The sequence below is a fragment of the Tupaia chinensis genome, unplaced genomic scaffold (assembly GCF_000334495.1).
Source record: "Tupaia chinensis unplaced genomic scaffold, TupChi_1.0 Scaffold000542_1, whole genome shotgun sequence".
Taxonomy (NCBI): Eukaryota; Metazoa; Chordata; class Mammalia; order Scandentia; family Tupaiidae; genus Tupaia; species Tupaia belangeri.
Window position 1 is genome coordinate 187,392 of NW_006160055.1, and position 14,919 is coordinate 202,310.

General features: G+C 45.7%; 1 protein-coding gene across 4 annotated transcripts in view; it reads right to left on the minus strand.

Annotated features, from left to right (window-relative positions):
- Positions 1-14,919, minus strand: part of PNKD (PNKD metallo-beta-lactamase domain containing) — a 103,656-nt gene that overhangs the window by 54,023 nt on the left and 34,714 nt on the right. The window lies entirely within an intron of this gene.

Genomic DNA, 14,919 nt, shown 5'->3' on the forward strand with positions numbered 1-14,919 from the left:
ATAATAATAATAAATTAAGTAATTCTAAAAATATGGTTACTATAAAATTTTAAATTACACATGTATTGGACAGCTCCTACAAATGTTAAATAAAAACCATAGGAGGCTTGGGGCCAGTCAGTGGCACACCAGTGACACTGAGGCAATCTCATCTTTTCTTTGGGAAGGTTCCTGGTTCAAGACCAGAGACCTCCCTCAGCATGCAACGCTTGTACTTTTATCTATTTATTTTTGGAGAGGTTTTTTCTATAGGGGGCTTGTACTTTTATTTATTTATTTTTGGAGAGGTTTTTCCTATAGGGCACATGTGCTCTCTAGAAAGACAGAGAGATAGAAAATGAGAAATCACCCCCTGGGGGAATGACCATGCTGTGCGCCTGGTGTGAAGTTCGAGCCACCAAGTCCGGGACTCGAACCACGGTCAACTACATGGGAATCCAGCAACATAGCCATTATGCCAACTGCTGGTCCTGCAAGGCTTATACTTATTTGCTGGTGATGATCTGGGTCTGACCAATGGCAAGGGGTGGGTTGTGGCATCAAGACTGTGTTTGAGAGGCCAGCAGTTGGTGTAGCAGTTACGTTACTGGATTTCCACATGACTGACTGCAGTTCGAATCCCAGACCTAGTGACTTAAAATACGCTAGGCACGTGTGCGTGCATGTCCAAGATCCTGGGAGGAAAATGGAGAAGGGATTGTGGGGTGGCCATCCTCCCCTGGGGGATGATTTCTCACTTTTCCTCTCACTGTCTCTGCCTCTCTCCTGAGAGTGTACATGCCCTAAGGCAAAAACCTCTAAAATAAATAAATAAAATGCATTTAAGAAGGTATAGGATGCCACTGTTGTGATGTAAGCTCCTTCCTGCACTAGACCTCAACAGATCAGACTAAAATCAAAATGGAGCCATTCATGCCAAGTTCCATGCCCCAGCCAAATCTAAGCTGTAACCCGACCATTGGAGAAACCCAGAGAATGTGGGATAGCAACAATCAGACTTCCAATTCTTCTACCAACGTAGAAGACTCTTTATGCTGACTGACAACTTCCCTGTCCTCAAAACCATACAAAGGAACCACCGTATCCCAGAATGCCAAGCAACAAAGTTTGTCTTTCTTGGGGTTGGTCTCTCAATTCTGTGCTTAGTAATAAACCACATTAATTGTTATTTCTACAGAGTTTGTTATTTTTATTGACAGTCCTTATCCAGAAGAAGTAACTGAAGGGGGGCTGGCAGGTGGCATGGTGGTTAAGGTGCTGGACTCCCAAATGGCCAACCATGGTTCGAGGCGTGGACCTGGAAGCTTGCTTTCCTACTCTTCCTTTCTCTCTCTCGGTTTCTCTCTGGTCAAATTAAACAAATAAAAATAATGATAATAGAGACCAGCCGTTGGTATAATGGCTATGTTGCTGGACTCCCATGTAGTCGACCACAGTTCAAGTCCTAGACCTGGTGGCTTAAAACTCACGCTGGGCGCCTGTGCATGCATGCCCAGGATCCCGAGAGAGAATGGAGGAGAAAGGATTGCGGCATGGCCATCCCCCCTGGGGGGTGATTTCTCGCTTTCTGACTCTCTGTCTCTCTCTGTCTTTCTGGCGAGTGCATGCACCCTATAGCAAAAACCTCTCAAAAATAATAATAATAAATAAAATAAAATAATTCTTAAAAAAAAAAAAAAGAAAAGAACTAATCAAAGAAACCTGAAGTTAACCACTCTGTTTATTTCCCATTCTATCTCCCTGGCCCTGCTGTTGGAAAGTAACTTTGAAATGATCACTTTTTGTTCTTTTCACTTTCTTCAGCCCTTCTCTGTCCTCAGCTCAGCTCCTTGGAATGTTTATTCTATTTTATGGAATGGAATGTAGCTCCATTCTAGAATAGCAAATAAAGTGAATTAAGATCCTTAAATTGTTCTAACTTTGTCTTTTGACACTAAGCAGGAGTTCCTTCTGACAGCCCTCCTTTCAGCCCCTCCTCTGCATCCTGGTGGAAAAGGAGCAAGCCGCTAGAATTCTCGCTGACTGTGGTGAGGGTGGGGGTGTGGATGAGGAGTTCGATTCTGGACACTGTGGAGAATGGTCCACCAACCAACAGACTGCAGCCTCACCTGGAGCCCATTAGAAATGCAGACTGCAGGGCCAGCAGATGGCGTAGCAGTTACGCCACTGGATTCCCACATGGCCGACGGCTGTTTGAGTCCTGGACCTGGTGGCTTGAAACTCACGGCAGGTAGGTGTGCGTGTATGCCCAAGATCCCCTGGGGAAGAAGGGATTGTGGCCTGGCCATCCTCCTTGGGGGGAGATTTCTCACTTTCCCTCTCACTGTCTCTCTCTGGTGAAACACGTGTCCTAAGGTGAAAATCTTTTTTTAAAACAATTATTTTATTTAACTTTATTTATTTTAAATATGAGCAGACAGGGACAGAGTGAAAGAGAGAGAGGGAAAGTGAGAAAGCAAGCCACCAGGTCCAGAACTTGAACTGTAGTTGGTCATGTGAGAGTCTAGCGCCCTTAACCACTACGCCACCTGCTGCCCCCGCCCCCACCCCTGCAAAAATCTTTTTTAAAAAAATGCAGGAACTGTGATTGGCAGGTAGCTGGTAATGAGGGGGCAGCCCTGAGAAAATAGCAAAAGGACACATGCCACATCAGTCACAACTTATCAGGAGCTACAACCATGAAAATGACTTCTTCCCAGGGCTGGCAGGTTGCGTGGTGGTTGGGGCGCTGGACTCCCACATGGCCGACCGTGGTTTGAGTCCCGGACCTGGTGGCTTGGTTTCTCACTTTCACTCTCTCATTCTGTCCCTTTCTGGTCAAATAAATAAATAGATTAAATTAAACAAAATAATTCTTTGGGGAAAAAAAAAAAGACAATGGACTTCTTCCCACCCAACTCCTGGCACCAGGAAGGCGAGGCAAATCCCATTTTTCTTCCTTGGTAACACAGAGGGATGACTGAGTTTCCCTCTTATCATTCCTCACAAATACAGAAAGACCCAACCAGACCTTTTGGTCAACATCCTGATTCCCATGGGGTGGGGGGCAGTAAACTACTAGGGCGGTTCATCCTAATTAGGATTCTCTTATCAGCAGGGCTCACACTGGGCATGTGCAATTAGGTAATCAAATTCCTCAAATTCTTCACCTTTGAGAGCGATGCAAGCCAGGAGAAAGCCGAATTCAAACAAAAAACATAATAGTGTGACAGACCTCCCACTGTTAAATATTCATCATCACCTCTGGTAGTCAAAATAACACCTAAACCAGTTCCAAACCCAGTTGATACCTAGCAACCTGCCCGCCTAAGTCTTTCTTTTCTATTAAATTCTCTTTTCTACCTGCTTTTATTGTGGTCATGGCTTTATTTTGCGCCTTGGGGCAGGTCTCTAATTTTAGTGATCTGGACCCAAAGAACCAAAGATTTTACACAGCGCAGCTCAACACTCCCATCCTATGACAGGACCAGCAGAGGGTGAAATGGTTACATTGCTGGACTCCCATGTAGTTGACCACGGTAGCTTAAAACTCACTCTTGGTGGGGTGTGTGTGCATGCCCCAAATCTCGAGAGAATAGAGGCAAAGGGATTGCAGTGTGGTCCTCCTCTCTGGGGGTGGTTTCTCACTCTCTGTCTCTCTATCTCTCTCTGTCTCTCCGGTGAGTACACATGCCCTATAGCAAAAATCTCTCTTAAAAAAAAAAAAAAAAGAAAGAAAAAAAGAGGGGCTGGCAGGGGGCAGGCTGGTTAAGGGCACTGGGGATGGTTAAGGGCACTGGACTCCCACATGGCCAACCATGGTTCGAGTCCCCAACGTGGCAGCTTGCTTTCTCGCTTTCTCTCTCTCACCCTGTCCCTCTCTGGTCAAATTTAAATAAATAAATAAATAAATAAATAAATAAATAAAGTCAAATAAAATAATTTTATTAAAAAAAAAAAAAGAAATGCAGACTCCAGGGCCAGCAGGAGGCAAGGTGGTTAAGGCACCGTATCATACATGTCTGACTCCACTGACTCTGAGGTCTGTGTCCTGGACCTGGAGGCTTGAAAATCATGCCAGGTGCCTGTGCAAACTTCCAAGAGGAGAATGGTAGAGAAGGGATTGTGGCATGGCTATCCCCCCATGGGGTGATTTCTCACTTTCCTTCTTTCTGTCTCTTTCTCTCTGTCTCTCTCCAGTGAGTGCTTGTGCCCTATTTTCAAAAATCTAAAAAAAAGAGAGGTAGGGGCCAGCAGGTGGCATGGTAGTTAAGGCACTGGACTCTCACATGGATTACTATGGTTCAAGTCCCAGACCTGGCAGCTTGCTTTCTCATTTTCCCTTTCTTTGTCTCTCTCCAGTCAAATTAAAAAATAGCAATAACACGTGGAATTAAATAAATAAACGATTAAAAAAGAAAGAAAAAAATGTAGACTCCATGGTAATATTCTTGATTTGCTTTTCAAAAATAAACAAACAAAAAGAAACGTAGATTCTCAGTGGACAGAAGTAGAATCTGCGCTTTAACAGGATCCCAAACGGACTGGTTTGCACATGAAAGTTCGAGAAGCAGTCTCCTATCAGATAGCCAAGTGGAATGCAGGTGGCCAGACTCTGGTTGCTCTTCTCTGCTCAGCGACAGGAACCAGGTTAAGGCTGAGGGAGCGAGGCTGCGGAGGAGGTACCGGAGGTATTGGTGTTTTAAAGAGACTGGACTAACTGGGGAGTGATTACCCAGGAGGAGAACGTTCGAACGTTCGAATGTTAGTATGAATGGTTACGGAAAAGCCCAAGTTTTTGTGACTTAAAATGGAACTGAAGGCCTGGCAGGTGGCATGATGATTAACGTGTTGGATTCCCACACGGCTGACGGTGGCTTGAGTCCTAGACCTGGCGGCTTACTTTCTCATTTTCCCTTTCCCTCTTTCTCTGTCTGTTTGGTCAAATTAAAACTAACTAAATAAAATATATAATTCTTTTTTCTTTCTTTCTTTTAAGAATTATTTTAGAGACCAGCAGGTGGCATGGTGGTTAAGGTGCTGGACTCCCACATGGCCAACTACGGTTAGAGTCCCAGACCTGGTGGCTTGCTTTCTCACTTCCCCTCTTCCTCTCTCTCTCTCTGTGTCTCTCTCTGTCAAATTAAAAGTAAATGAATGAATGAATAAAAAAATTTAAAAAAGATTTTATTAAACTTTATTTATTTATTTATGTTTGATCAGAGGGGGACAGAGGTATAGAGAGAGAAAGGGAAAGTGAGAAAGCAAGCCACCAGGTCTGGGACTCTAACCGTAGTTGGCCATGTGGGAGTCCAGCACCTTAACCACCATGCCACCTGCTGGCCCCCTTTTTCCTTTTTTTTAGAGAGATTTTTATTAAAGGGTATGTGTATTCACCAGAGGAACAGAGAGACAGAAAGCAAGAAATCATCCCCCAGGGAGATGGCCATGACACAATCCCTTCTCCATTCTCCTCTCGGGATCTTGGGTACACGTGTATGGGCGCCCAGCATTGAGTTAAGCTGCCAGGTCCGAGACTCAAACTCTGGTCAACTATGTGGGAGTTCAGTGACATAACCATTATGCCATCTGCTGGACTCACAAATACATAATTCTTTTTTAAAAATGGAATTGGAAGGGTCAGCAGGGAGGGAGTGTGGTGGTTAAGGAATTGTACTCCCACATGGCCGACTGCAGTTTGATGTTCCAAACCTGGTGGCTTGAAAAATCACACTGTGGGGACCAGCAGTCGGCGTAATGACTATGTTGCTGGACTCCCATGTAGCCAACTGCGTTTCAGGTTCCAGACCCAGTGGCTTAAACTCATGCTGGGCTCATGAACGTGCGTGCCCAAGATCCTGAGAGGAGAATGGAAGAAAAGGGATTGCAGTGTGGCCACCCCCTTCCCCAGGGAGTGATTTCTTGCTTTCTGTCTCTCTGTCTTTCTGGTGAGCACATACGCACTATAGCGAAAACCTCTTAAAATAAAAAAAAGAAAAGAAAAGAAAAGAAAATCACATTGTGTACCAGAAGAAAGTAGAAATGAGAAAAAAAAGAAAAAAAGAAAATCACTCTGTGTAGGACCAGCAGATGTCATAATGATTATGTCGCTGGATTCTCCCATAATTGACTGAGGTTCAGGTCCTGGACCTAGCATCTTTTTATTTAAAAAAAAAATTTTTTTTTAACTTTATTTATTTTAATCTGACTGAGAGGGACAGAGTGAGAGTGAGAGAGAGAGAGAGAGAAAGTGGGAAAGCAAGCTGCCAGATCTGGAACTCAAACTGCAGTCAGCCATGTGGGAGTCCAGTGGCCTTAACCACCACACCACCTGCCAGGCGTCGTACCTAGCATCTTAAAATTCATTCCAGGCCTGTGTATTGGCGTGCCCAAAATCCCAAGAGGAGAATGGAGGAGAAGGGGTTGTGGTGTGGCCATTCCCTCGGGAGGTGATTTCTTGCTTCTTTCTGTCTCTCTGTCTCTCTGGTGAGTACATGCGCCCTATAACAAAAATCTCTCCCTAAAAAAAAAAAAAAAAAAAGAGGATGAAAAGGAAGTCACTCTGTGTGCATGAGTGCCCAAAATCCTGAAAGGAGAATGGAGACGAGGGAGCTGACCAGCGGATACCCCCTCCCCCAGGGGAGGTGCAGTGATTTCTCGCTTTCCCTTACTCCGTCTCTTTCTCTCTCTCCAGCGACTAAAAACTTAAGAAAAAGAAAAAGGAATTGGGGCCTGAGAGTGGTTCAGTGGTAAAGTACATGCTCTGTGAGACTGATCCATGACAGAAGGGTTCAGGTTTGTGTCCAGAGACCCCTTGAGTACACCAGGCACATACGTACCCATGATCTGGGGCTGGCTGAGGTGGAGGCATCGAGGCTTACTTGACATTGAAATCATGAAGGAGAGTTGGGATAAGAGGAGATGGCTGGGGACCAGCAGTTAGCGCAATGGCTATGTCACTGGACTCCCACGTAGTCAACCGCGGTTCGCGTCTCGGACCCGGGCGGCTAAAATCACGCCGGGCGCGTGTGCGTGCGTGCCCAAAATCCCGAGAGGAGAATGGAGGAGAAGGGATTGTGGCGTACCCATCCCCCCTGGGGGTGATTTCTCACTTTCTGTCTCTATGTCTCTCTGTCTTTCTGGCAAGTGCACGCGCCCTATAGCAAAAACCTCAATAGAAAAAACCAAAAAAAAAAAAAAAAAAGAGAGATGGCCGTAGGCTTTTTTTTATTTTTAAGAATTATTTTATTTAACTTTATTTATTTATTTATTTTTATTTGACCAGAGAGGGACAGAGTGAGAGACAGAGAGAGGGAAAGTGAGAAAGGAAGCCGCCAGGTTCAGGACTCAAACCGCATTCAGCTATGTGGGAGTCTGCGGCCCTTAAACACCACTTCGCCTGCTGGCCCACGACGGCTGTAGGCTTTTCTTGGGAGGTAGAATTGTTTAGGCAAATACAAATGAACTATGAAGAGCTTCCTGGCTGGGAGAGGGAGGGTAGGAAGAGGGAGCCCAAGATGGAGGCAGAGGGGCTTCAAAAGCTGAGAAGCCCCAACCAGTCTGGCTGGCCCGGAGGCCAAGGTCCATGGCAGCAGAGGACAGGGTGGGAGGGCATAGCTCAGGCCCAGCAAATGCATTCCTCCGGGTTCCGTGTAGCCTTCCCAGGTCGGTTACACTGCTGGCCGAAAGGGGGTTGTGTTCATCACAGAAAGAATCACCGGGCTTCACACGGTAACTGAGAGTTTGAACTCTGCTCTAAGCACCTGACTATTGCTGTTTTTAAACCCTACAGCCTCCCTGTATTATTACCTCCCCTTCTCAGATAAGAGCAGCCAGGCTCAGAGCGAGTAAGGTGCCCACAGTCAACAGCCACTGGCCATTGGAGCTTAGAGTCAAACCTGTCTAGCTGTAGGTGCTGACAGGTGATTCACTGGGGGCATTTACTGACGTCTCCCCTGAAGGCTGCGATTGCGGATCTGGGAGGAGAAACCACCCAGGGGATCTGCATGCTTTCACAAACACCTGCAGGTGCTCCTGATGATCAGGGAGATTGGAAAGCTAGCCGGTCCTGGCTTGCCCCCCAGCTTCAGTTCCCACAGGGTTTGAGTCACTCTCCAACCACCATCTGCTGCCTTTTTTCCCTTTAATTTTTAAATTCATCATCATAATCATTATTATTATTATTTTTTTAATTTTAGCTAGAGAGATATAGAAAGAGAGAAAGATGGAAAGTGAGAGAGCAAACTGCCAGGTTCAGGACTCGAACCACCATCTGCCACCTTTTTTCCCTTTAATTTTTAAATTCGTCATCATGATCATTATTATTATTTTTTTTAATTTTAGCTAGAGAGATATAGAAAGAGAGAAAGATGGAAAGTGAGAGAGCAAACTGCCAGGTTCAGGACTCGAACCACAGTCAGCTCCTATAGGAGTCCAGTGCCTTAACCACCACACGGCCTGCCGGCCTCCAGGTGCCACTTTCAATACCCTTCACATAGGTAATTTCATCTAAAGCTTCCCAAGCCACCAGGGGTAGATAAAGCAGCCTGATTAGAACCGTCTGTAAGGGGGCCGGCAGGTGGTGGGGTGGTTAAGGGTGCTGGACTCCCACATGGCCAACCGTTATTCGAGTCACAGACCTGGCAGCTTACTTTCTCTCTCTCTCATCAAATTAAATTCATAAATAAAGTTAAATAAAGTAATTCATTAAAAAAAAGAAAAGAAAAAGAACTGCTTGTAAGTAAGGAGATGGGCTCCAGTCCTCAGCCTTTCACTGCCAAAGCTGGGACAAAAGCCATACTCTCTTGACAGCCACCATTCTTCCCCTAATTTTTCGGGAAGATGCTAAACAGCGTGAGGAGGAAGAGCCTTGACTCCTAGCCCCATCTCCTCCATACCTTTGCCATTCGGGCTCAAAGCCTCCCTGATCTCACCTGACCCCGTGGTCAAGAGATGATAGCCAGGGCCTAAGGAGGAAGAGGCAATTCTACCCCAGGCTGAGTCAAATGCCTCACTTTACTAAATATGAAGTTATCACAAAAGTCTTCCTTGAGAAAGTTAGTGATCATCGCAGAGATCTCACCTGCTGGGTAGAACTAGGTAACCAGACAGCTGGAGGAGGAATTCCCAGGGCCTAAGATTAGTGCAGTCCTGGGGCTGGGCTGGAGGGGACTTGGCAGCAGAGGAAGCTCTCTGGAGCCATAGTTCCAATGATGTTTTCCTACCCACTCCCTTTTCACCTGGGCCCATCAGATGAGAGTGTCAATCCCTGCCACCCTCCCCACCGATCCCTACGGTGCAAGAGCCTTCTGGTGATTAAAATAAAATATAAAATAAAATAAAATAAAAATACCTGGGCTAGCAGGTGGCCTGAAGATTCAGGATGGTGTGGTTTAATTTCCAGACTTGTTGGCTTGAAAACATACCAGGCTTATGTGTGTACACCCAAAATTCCAAAAGGAGACTAGAGCAGAGGGATTATGGCATGGCCATCCCCCTGGGGGGTGCCTTCTCACTTTCCCTCTTTCTCTATCTTTGATGAGCACACATGCTCTATAACAAACTAAAAAATATATAAAATAAAATAAATAAAACATTTTTAAAATACTTATTTATTTTTAAAATAATTATTTTTATTTAACTTTATTTATTTACTTATTTTAATTTTGACCAGAGAAGGCCAGAGCAAGAAAGAGAAAGAGAAAGTGAGAAAGCAAGCCGCTGGGTTTGGGACTCGAACCGCAGTTGGCCATGTAGGAGTCAGTGCCCTTAACCACCATGCCATCTGCTGGCCCCCAATACTTCTTTATTAAATATTCTCAAATATTGTGTGAGACAATGGGACATACACAAAAAAATACTGTTTTTTTTTTAAATGCAGTTTCAATCTAACTAGTCACCCTGCATATTTTTTATTTTATTCTTTTAATTTTTGCCAGAGGGCGCATGTGCGAGAGAGAGAGAGAGAGAGAGAGAGAGAGAGAGAGAGCGCGAGCGAGAGAGAACAGGGAGAAAGCATCCCCCTCCCCCCCATGGGACATGGTCCAGATGCAGTCCCTTCTCTTCCATTTTTCCCTCTCATTGGGACTTTGGGCATGCACATGCACTCAGCGTGTTTCTCAAGCTGCCAGTCTGGGACTTAATCACAGCTGGCCACCAACCCCCATACCATGGGTTGGCCCATCCTGCATCTTTTTTTTTGAGAGTTTTTTGCTATAGGGCACGTGTGCTCACCAGAAAGACAGAGAGAGACAGACACAGAAAGTGAGAAATCACCCCCAGGGGAGCTGGCCACTCTGCAATCCCTTCTCCTCTATTCTCCTCTCTGGATCTTGGGCACGCACGCACACGCGCCTGGTGTGAGTTTAAGCCACCGGGTCCGAGGCTTGAACCTCGGTCAGTTACATGGGAGTCCAGTGACAGCCATTATGCCAACTGCTGGTCACCGTCCTGCATCTTTATTCCAAACTCGCAGCCCTACCACAAGGGCACCACTAACACCTCCTCACCCTCTCAGCCTGCCTCTGATTGGCTGTTTTTGCAATCTCATGGCTCCTCATTGCCCACAGGGTAAAAATCTCCATTCCTGGCCTCCTGTCCAGCCCCTCTGCTTACCCCTCCTATCCCACCCATCCACCTCTAGCTTGCTGGGACCACAGCCCTGAGCCCTTGCTTCAGGTGCTGCTCCCCCTGTCTGGAGAACCTTCTCCCCTGCCCTTCCTTTGGCTAGGCAGACTCCTACACACCCCTTAACACTGGACTCGGCTGTCACTTCCTTCCTGAACTCCCAGCCTCTCCCTGAACTGGGTGAGGAGGTCCTTTCTCTGGGATCCCAAAGAACCAAATGACTAATCTTTTATTTTGGCACTTGTCAAACTGTCAAAATGTCATTTTCTAGTCTTTTTACCACTCCCTTAGAGGTGTAATGTTTCCTTCTGGCGATTAAAATAAAATATATATATATATTTTTAATTTTGCTATAGGGTGCATGAGCTCACAAGAGAAAGAGATGGCTAGAGAAAGAGAGAGAGAAAGTGAGAAAGCACAACTTCCCCCTTCAGGGGAATGGCCACACCACGATTCTCTCTCTTCCATTCTTCTCCTGAGCTTCTGGGCATGTGTGCGCACATGTCTGGTGTGCTTTTCAAGCTGGGTCTGGGACTCAAACTGCACAGCCAGACACATGGGATCCAGCCACTTCAACCTCCAAACTACTAGCTTGCGCAAGATTATGTTCCTTAAAGGCAGTGGGTGTGTTCTTCAGTTTTGTAATCTCCAGAAATTCCTGCCTAGTGGTCGGTGGGTAATGAACTCTCTGCTCAGGGTCTTATAGGTAAGTTCCTTTAAAGAGGAGACATCATTCTTGCTTTCTCACTTTCTCCCTCTCTCTCTCACTCTGTCCCTCTCTGGTTAAGTTAAAAATATAAGAATTCTTTTTATTTATTTTTTTGGAGAGGTGGTTTTTTTTTGTTTGTTTGTTTGTTTGTTTTGGTATAGGGCATGTGAGCTCACCAGAAAGACAGAGGAGGAAGCAAAACAGCAAGTGAGAAATCACCTCCCAGGGGAGATGGCCATGCTGCAATCCCTTCTCCTCCATTCTCCTCTTGGGATCTTGGATGCGCACACACATGTACCTGGAGTGAGTTTAAGCCACTAGATCAGGGACTCGGACTGCAGTTGACCACATGGGAATCCAGTGACGTAGCCATTATGCCAACTTCTGGTCCTCCCTCTCTCCCTCTTTTTGTGCAGAATAGAACCCCACTCTCTTCTCCCTTCTCTTAGAAAGATTGCTTTGTAGGGGGCAGGGCTAATAGAAGATTCTTTTATGTGAAGACCACAGGGTGTTTATTCTGGGGACACTGTGAATGTGTAACTGATCAGGTTTTCCTCTTAGATAGGCTGCCTTTCAGTTTAGACCCCAGTTGCTGCCCCCTCACCCCACACCTCCCTACATATGTAGAGGTCTTTCTGGTAAATTCTTCTATTTCAGCTCCATTCCCATCTGTCTCCACTTTACGGTGTCATCCATATTTTTCGTTTTCCTTTTTGTCTCCTACATCTAGTTTATCTTATTGTTTCTGGCAGAAGGCAAGATATAAATAATTAAAATGTAATTAAATTGCCTGAGCGTAGCACAGAATGTGAGAGTTCTGCTTTGTTGTTCTCTGCCGCTGAGGGTGAATGTTCATGTTAACCCACAGAGTTTTGCTCACTTTTCTTAGGAGCCTGGCTCTTGTCTGTCAGCTGACAGTCCAGGCTTGAAGATGCTCAGAGGTCACAGTCTCATGGTTCTTTCTTTTCTTTCTTTTTTTCTTTTCTTTTCTTTTTTTTTTTTTTTTGACAGTTTTTTTGCTATAGGGCACGTGTGCTTGTCAGAAAGATAGAGAGAGACAGAGAGACAGGTTAATATTATTATTTAGTTTGTGAAGAGAGAGAGTGAGAAAGCAAGCCACCAGTTCTGGGACTTGAACTGCGGTTGGACATGTGGGAGTTCAGTGCCTTAACCACCACGCTACCTGTTGGCCCCTATTTTTAATCCCATGATCAAAAACTTGGCTCAGGAGAAAGAGCATGCAGCAAGGCTTGTGTGGGGCTCATCCACGTGCGCCCACGTCCCACTCCCTGAACTGGGCGGACGCGACACGGGTGAGTGCTGGCCAGGATAGAGCTCCTGGCAGTTCTAGAAAGCAGAAGGTGCTTTCTGCAGCAGCTGCTTTCCACCAAAGGGCCTGCTATGGCCTGTGATCCCCCTTCTGCTCCAATTAGGTTGAATTTAATGTAAGTCGAAACTTAATTTTCCCTCTATTTCTTAAGAAAAAAATTTTATTTAATTTTTTTAGCGAGAGTTTTGCTTTAAGGTGTATGCACTCACCAGAGAGACAGAGAGAGACAGAGACAGAAAGTGAGAAATCACCCTCCAGGGGAGACAGCCATGCCGCAATCCCTTCTCTTCCGGTCTCCTCTTTGGATCTTAGAAACAAACGCACACGTGCCTGGTGTGCATCTTAAGCTGCCAGGTCCAGGACTCGAACCATAGTTGACCACGCCGGAGGCCAGTGATGTAACCACTACACCATCTGCTGGTCCCGAAGCTTAATTTTCCTTTCTTTTCTTTTCTTTTTTTTAAATTTAGAATTATTTTATTTCACATTTATTTATTTGACTAGAGAGGGATGGGGTTGGGAGGAGTGAGAAAGCAAGCCGCCAGTTCTGGGACTTAAACCGCAGTCGGCCATGTGAAAGTCCAGCAACCCTTAACCACCACGCCACCTGCCAACCCACCGAAACTTAATTTTCAGCGTGACAGTATTAAGAAGTGTGGCTTTTAGGAAGTGAATGCATCGGGCGTGGTGGCGCCTGCCCTATGGAAAAACCTATGGAGGAAGTGAACGCATGAAGGTCGTGCCCTGTGAAGGAGGTTTGAGTAAACCTGTTCCTTCTCACCGTGCGAGGACACTGATACGAGGTGCCATCTATGACGTAGTGGGATCCCTTCCCAGGCACCAAGTGCTCATGGCTTGATCTTAGATTTCCCAACCTCCAGAACCATGAGCCGGAAATTTCTGGTGCTGGGCCAGGTGATGGTGCAATGGTAACACAACTGGATGACGTGAGAAAGGACCTGGGTTTATGTCCCAGGACCTGCGAGAGTGTGCTGGGCGTGTGCGTGATCCGAGCCAGCTGAGACTGGGGTGGACCATGGAGTGAAGACCCTCTTGAGTAAGTACATTTTATTTCAATTTTTAAATTTTTTGGTCAGAGGGCACACATGCACATGTTTAGTATGTATGTGTGTGTGTTTTTAAATAATTATTTAATTAAATTTATTATTATTATTATTTAATTTACTATAGGGCACATACATTTACCAGAGAGAGGCAGAGAGAGGGAAGTGAGAAAGCAAGCCTCCAGCTCCAGGACTCGAACAGCAATCGACCATGTGCTAGTCCAGTGACTGAACCACCACACCACCTGCCGTCCCCTCTAGTGCTTTTTTTTTTCCTAGTGTGTTTTCTAAGCTATCAGGTCCAGGACTCAAACCACACAGTTGGCCACATGTGATCCAGCCACCTTAACCACCATGCCACCAACTGCCCTCAATTTTTTTTTAAAGCCGGAGCGCACATGCACACATGCACGCTTGAGTGAGAGCAAGCACCCTCAATGGGGCCTGGTCATGCCACAATCCTTTTTTCTCCAATTCTTCATCCTGTCAGGATCCTGGGCACATGCTCTTGCCATGTTATTCAAGACACTGAACTGGGATTTGAGCCTTGGTTGGCCATGTGAGATCTGGTTTCTTTTGCACAGAGCTTAATCCCTGTGCTATGGGGCCGGCCCTAAGTGAATAAACTTAAAAATAAATTTATATTGTCCATTAAAATGTTTTTTTTTTAATTTTTTTTTTTTAATGGCAACCCATGTGGACCGAGCCAGAGCCCAGGTGTGGAGAGCACAAGGGGACGTCAGGAGGTCCGGCCAGACTTTGCGGGCTGAGCAGCTGTCTAGGGCTCTGTTCCTAGAGCCAGAGAACAGAGCTGGAAACTGAGCAGAGCTGCGTTTATTCTGGTGAGCTCACATTTTGGGTGAGAACTTCTAAAATGAGGTCTGTGGCCAGAGATTTGTGGCCAACCCATAGGAACCGGATTTACTACAAGGAAGGGTTAGGTGGCTGGATGAACTAGCCCACCATAATGTCCACCAGTTCTCCAGGGTAATGCCTACTTAAATTAACTCCTACTTTTAACTTTTTAAAAAGAATTATTTAACTTATTATATTATAGTTTAAACTTGCTATTGTCATCATGGGAGTCCAGCGACATAGCCATTAGCCATAACTGCTGGTACCTTGCTATAGTTTATTTTTAAAGAATTATTTAAATGGGAACCAGCAGTTAGCGTAATGGCTATGTCGCTGGACTCCCACGTAGTCGACCG